Below are 6583 nucleotides of genomic sequence, written 5' to 3' on the forward strand. Positions count from 1 at the left end.
TCATCTCTCTGATCTGCTCCCGTGTCGGGGTGCCCCAGGACCTGCAACAAAGCACAACGCGGTGACTATGAAGAGACGTGAAGGTGGGTTACACCTGGGGTAACAGTGCCCCCGGTCATATAAAGGGGTGAACCAATAATCCCCTCGGCTACAGGTCACCCAGGAGAGGGGGCTATAATGAGATGGGCGTCTAAGGATAAGTGGGGTCAGACAGTCTCCGGGGGGACACAGACTGAGGCTCAGACTCAATGGAGTGGGAATGGATTGGAGACGACAGGTAAGTGTGTCTGTGGCCAGTCACCGAGAACAAAGGAGAAGTCCCAGAATCCTGCACCCCTGCCCAGACATCACACTATACTATCAGTCCCCAGAACCACTAACCCTGTGGGGCCACAGAGAACAAAGGAGAAGTCCCAGAATCCTGCACCCCCTGCCCAGACATCACATCTATACTATCAGTCCCCAGAACACTAACCCTGTGGGGTCACCCGAGAACAAAGGAGAAGTCCAGATCCTGCACCCTCCCAGACATCAGCACACTATGCCCAGACCCAGAACACTAAACCCTGTGGGGCCACAGAGACACAACAGGAGAAGTCCCAGAATCCTGCACCCCCTGCCAGAACATCACACTATACTATCCAGTCCCCAGAACACTAACCCCTGTGGGGCCACCGAGAACAAAGGAGAAGTCCCAGAATCCTGCACCCCCTGCCCAGACATCACACTATACTATCAGTCACCAGAACACTAACCCTGTGGGGCCACCGAGAACAAAGGAGAAGTCCCAGAATCCTGCACCCCCTGCCCAGACATCACACTATTACTATCAGTCCCCAGAACACTAACCCTGTGGGGCCACCGAGAACAAGGAGAATGTCCCAGAATCCTGCACCCCCCTGCCCAGACATCACACTATACTATCAGTCCCCAGAACACTAACCCTGTGGGGCCACCGAGAACAAAGGAGAAGTCCCAGAATCCTGCACCCCCTGCCCAGACATCACACTATACTATCAGTCCCCAGAACACTAACCCCTGTGGGGCCACCGAGAACAAAGGAGAAGTCCCAGAATCCTGCACCCCCTGCCCAGACATCACACTATACTATCAGGTCACCAGAACACTAACCCTGTGGGGCCACCGAGAACAAAGGAGAAGTCCCAGAATCCTGCACCCCCCTGCCCAGACATCACCACTTTACTATCAGTCCCAGAACACTAACCCCTGTGGGGCCACCGAGAGACAAAGGAGAAGTCCCAGAATCCTGCCACCCCCTGCCCAGACATCACACTATACTATCAGTCCCCAGAAACACTAACCCTGTGGGGCCCACCGAGACAAAGGAGAAGTCCCAGAATCCTGCACCCCCCTGCCCAGACATCACACTATACCTATCATGTCACCAGAACACTAACCCTGTGGGGCCACCCGAGAACAAAGGAGAAGTCCCCAGGAATCCTGCACCCCCTGCCCAGACATCACACTATACTATCAGTCCCCAGAACACTAACCCTGTCGGGGGCCACCGAGAACAAAGGAGAAGTCCCAGAATCCTGCACCCCTGCCCAGACATCACACTATACTATCAGTCACCAGAACACTAACCCTGTGGGCCACCCGAGAACAAAGGAGAAGTCCCAGAATCCTGCACACCCCTGCCCAGACATCACACTATACCTATCAGTCCCCAGAACACTAACCCTGTGGGGGCCACCGAGAGCAAAGGAGAAGTCCCAGAATCCTGCACCCCCTGCCCAGACATCACACTATACTATCAGTCCCCAGAAACACTAACCCTGTGGGGCCACCGAGAACAAAGGAGAAGTCCCAGAATCCTGCACCCCCTGCCCAGACATCACACTATACTATCAGTCCCCAGAACACTAACCCTGTGGGGGCCACCCGAGAACAAAGGAGAAGTCCCTGAATCCTGCACCCCCCTGCCCAGACATCACACTATACTATCAGGTCCCCAGAACACTAACCCTGTGGGGCCACCGAGAAACAAAGGAGAAGTCCCAGAATCCTGCACCCCCTGCCAGGACATCACACTATACTATCAGTCCCCAGAACACTAACCCTGTGGGGCCACCGAGAGCAAAGGAGAAGTCCCAGAATCCTGCACCCCCTGCCCAGACATCACACTATACTATCAGTCCCCAGAACACTAACCCTGTGGGGGCCACCGAGAACAAAGGAGAAGTCCCCAGAATCCTGCACCCCCTGCCCAGACATCACACTATACTATCAGTCCCCAGAACACTAACCCTGTGGGGCCACCGAGAACAAAGGAGAAGTCCCAGAATCCTGCACCTCCTGCCCAGACATCACACTATACTATCAGTCCACCAGAACACTAACCCTGTGTGGCCCCTGGAGTCCTCCCGGCAGATGATAAGTGATGTAATGTCGGTAGAGAAGAACATTCTGGACCTATATGTAGCGGAACGATTCAGCGCCGGTTCTGATCCCCCCCGGTGGCTCCGACGGAAGACGCTCAAGTGTAAGATCTTCTCTAAATTCACTTCTGGATGGCGACACTGTAAGGAGCGAGGCCCGAATACACCAGCACCGCCCCCGAGAGGAGACAATGCACCGCAGCCCCCCCGAGAGGAGACAAATGCACCGCAGCCCCCCCCGAGAGGAGACAATGCACCGCAGCCCCCCCGACAGGAGACAATGCACCGCAGCCCCCCCCCCCGAGAGGAGACAATGCACCGCAGCCCCCCCCCGACAGGAGACAATGCACCGCAGCCCCCCCCCCCGAGAGGAGACAATGCACCGCAGCCCCCCCGAGAGGAGACAATGCACCGCAGCCCCCCCGACAGGAGACAATGCACCGCAGCCCCCCCCGAGAGGAGACAATGCACCGCAGCCCCCCCCCCCGAGAGGAGACAATGCACCGCAGCCCCCCCCCCCCCCCCCGAGAGGAGACAATGCACCGCAGGCCCCCCCCGAGAGGGAGACAATGCACCGCAGCCCCCCCCCCCCCCCGAGAGGAGACAATGCACCGCAGCCCCCCCCCGAGAGGAGACAAGCACCGCAGCCCCCCCGAGAGGAGACAATGCACCGCAGCCCCCCCCCCCGAGAGGAGACAATGCACCGCAGCCCCCCCCCCGAGAGGAGACATGCACCGCAGCCCCCCCCGAGAGGAGACAATGCACCGCAGCCCCCCCCCCCCCCGAGAGGAGACAATGCACCGCAGCCCCCCCCCCCGAGAGGAGACAATGCACCGCAGCCCCCCCAGAGAGGAGACAATGCACCGCAGCCCCCCCAGAGAGGAGACAAAGTACCGCAGCCCCCCCCCCCCCCCCCGAGAGGAGACAATGCACTGCAGCCCCCCCCCCCCCCCCCCCCCGAGAGGAGACAATGCACCGCAGCCCCCCCCCCTCCAGAGAGGAGACAGTGCACCGCAGCACCCCCCCAGAGGAGACAATGCACCGCAGCCCCCCCCCGAGAGGAGACAATGCACCGCAGCCCCCCCAGAGAGGAGACAATGCACCGCAGCCCCCCCAGAGAGGAGACAAAGTACCGCAGCCCCCCCCCCCCCCCCCGAGAGGAGACAATGCACTGCAGCCCCCCCCCCCCCCCCCCCGAGAGGAGACAATGCACCGCAGCCCCCCCCCCTCCAGAGAGGAGACCAGTGCACCGCAGCACCCCCCCAGAGGAGACAATGCACCGCAGCCCCCCCCGAGAGGAGACAATGCACCGCAGCCCCCCCCCCCGAGAGGAGACAATGCACCGCAGCCCCCCCCCCGAGAGGAGACAATGCACCGCAGCCCCCCCCCCCCCGAGAGGAGACAATGCACCGCAGGCCCCCCCCCCCCCCCCCGAGAGGAGACAATGCACCGCAGCCCCCCCCCCCCGAGAGGAGACAATGCACCGCAGCCCCCCCCCCCCGAGAGGAGACAATGCACCGCAGCCCCCCCCCCCGAGAGGAGACAATGCACCGCAGCCCCCCCGAGAGGAGACAATGCACCGCAGCCCCCCCCGAGAGGAGACAATGCACCGCACGCCCCCCCCCCCCCCCCCCCCGAGAGGAGACAATGCACCGCAGCCCCCCCCGAGAGGAGACAATGCACCGCAGCCCCCCCCCCCCCCCCCCGAGAGGAGACAATGCACCGCAGCCCCCCCCCCCCCCCCCCGAGAGGAGACAATGCACCGCAAGCCCCCCCGAGAGGAGACAATGCACCGCAGCCCCCCCAGAGAGGAGACAATGCACCGCAGCCCCCCCCAGAGAGGAGACAAAGTACCGCAGCCCCCCCCCGAGAGGAGACAATGCACCGCAGCCCCCCCCCCCCCCGCCCCCCCGAGAGGAGACAATGCACCGCAGCCCCCCCCCCCCCGAGAGGAGACAATGCACTGCAGCCCCCCCCCCCCCCGAGAGGAGACAATGCACCGCAGCCCCCCCCCCTCCAGAGAGGAGACAGTGCACCGCAGCACCCCCCCAGAGGAGACAATGCACGAGCAGCCCCCCCCAGAGAGGAGACAATGCACCGCAGCCCCCCCAGAGAGGAGACAATGCACCACAGGATACAGAGGAGGAGGTGAGGTCAAAGTATACAGAGGAGGAGGTATGTGTGAGGTCACAGGATACAGAGGAGGTGAGGTCACAGGATACAGAGGAGGAGGTGGAGGTCACAGTATACAGAGGAGGAGGGGAGGTCACAGGATACACAGAGGAGGAGGTGAGGTCACAAAACACAGGATACAGAGGAGGAGGTGAGGTCACAGTATATAGGATACAGGGGAGGAGGTGAGGTCACAGGATACAGAGGAGGAGGTGAGGTCACAGGATACAGAGGAGGAGGTGAGGTCACAGTATAATAGGATACAGGGGAGGAGGTGAGGTCAAAGTATACAGAGGAGGAGGTGAGGTCACCGTATACAGGATACAGAGGAGGAGGTGAGGTCACAGTATACAGGATACAGAGGAGGTAAGGTCATAGTATACAGGATACAGAGGAGGAGGTAAGGTCACAGTATACAGAGGAGGAGGTGAGGTCACAGTATACAGAGGAGGAGGTGAGGTCACAGTATACAGGATAAAGAGGAGGAGGTGAGGTCACAGTATACAGTATACAGAGGAGGAGGTGAGGTCACAGTATACAGAGAAGGAGGTGAGGTCACAGGATACAGAGGAGGAGGTGAGGTCAAAGTATACAAAGAAGGAGATGAGGTCACAGTATACAGAGGAGGAGGTGAGTTCACAGTATACAGAGGAGGAGGTGAGGTCACAGGATACAGAGGAGGTGAGGTCACAGGATACAGAGGAGGAGGTGAGGTCAAAGTATACAGAGGAGGAGGGGAGGTCCCAGGATACACAGAGGAGGAGGTGAGGTCGCAAGACACAGGATACAGAGGAGGAGGTGAGGTCACAGTATACAGGATAAAGAGGAGGAGGTGAGGTCACAGTATACAGTATACAGAGGAGGAGGTGAGGTCACAGTATACAGAGAAGGAGGTGAGGTCACAGGATACAGAGGAGGAGGTGAGGTCAAAGTATACAAAGAAGGAGGTGAGGTCACAGTATACAGAGGAGGAGGTGAGGTCACAGGATACAGAGGAGGAGGTGAGGTCACAGTATACAGAGGAGGAGGGGAGGTCACAGGATACAGAGGAGGAGATGAGGTCACAAGACACAGGATACAGAGGAGGAGGTGAGGTCACAGTATATAGGATACAGGGGAGGAGGTGAGGTCACAGGATACAGAGGAGGAGGGGAGGTCACAGGATACAGAGGAGGAGGTGAGGTCACAGTATATAGGATACAGGGGAGGAGGTGAGGTCAAAGTATACAGAGGAGGAGGTGAGGTCACTGTATACAGGATACAGAGGAGGAGGTGAGGTCACAGTATACAGAGGAGGAGGTGAGGTCACAGTATACAGAGGAGGAGGTGAGGTCACAGTATACAGAGGAGGGGGTGAGGTCACAGTATACAGGATACAGAGGAGGAGGTGAGGTCACAGTATACAGGATACCGAGGAGGAGGTGAGGTCAAAGGATACAGAGGAGGAGGTGAGGTCACTGTATACAGAGGAGGAGGTGAGGTCACAGTATACAGGATATAGAAGAGGAGGTGAGGTCACTGTATACAGAGGAGGTGAGGTCACAGTATACAGGATACAGAGGAGGTGAGGTCACAGTATACAGGATACAGAGGAGGAGGTGAGGTCACTGTATACAGAGGAGGAGGTGAGGTCACAGTATACAGGATACAGAGGAGGAGGTGAGGTCACAGTATACAGGATACAGAAGAGGAGGTGAGGTCACAGTATACAGGATAGAGAAGAGGAGGTGAGGTCACAGTATACAGGATAGAGAAGAGGAGGTGAGGTCAAAGGATACAGAGGAGGAGGTGAGGTCACAGTATACAGGATAGAGAAGAGGAGGTGAGGTCACTGTATACAGAGGAGGAGGTGAGGTCACAGTATACAGGATAGAGAAGAGGAGGTGAGGTCACAGTATACAGGATAGAGAAGAGGAGGTGAGGTCACAGTATACAGGATACAGAAGAGGAGGTGAGGTCACAGTATACAGGATAGAGAAGAGGAGGTGAGGTCACAGTATACAGGATAC

The sequence above is a fragment of the Hyla sarda genome, unplaced genomic scaffold, assembly GCF_029499605.1.
Source record: "Hyla sarda isolate aHylSar1 unplaced genomic scaffold, aHylSar1.hap1 scaffold_2430, whole genome shotgun sequence".
Lineage (NCBI taxonomy): Eukaryota > Metazoa > Chordata > Amphibia > Anura > Hylidae > Hyla > Hyla sarda.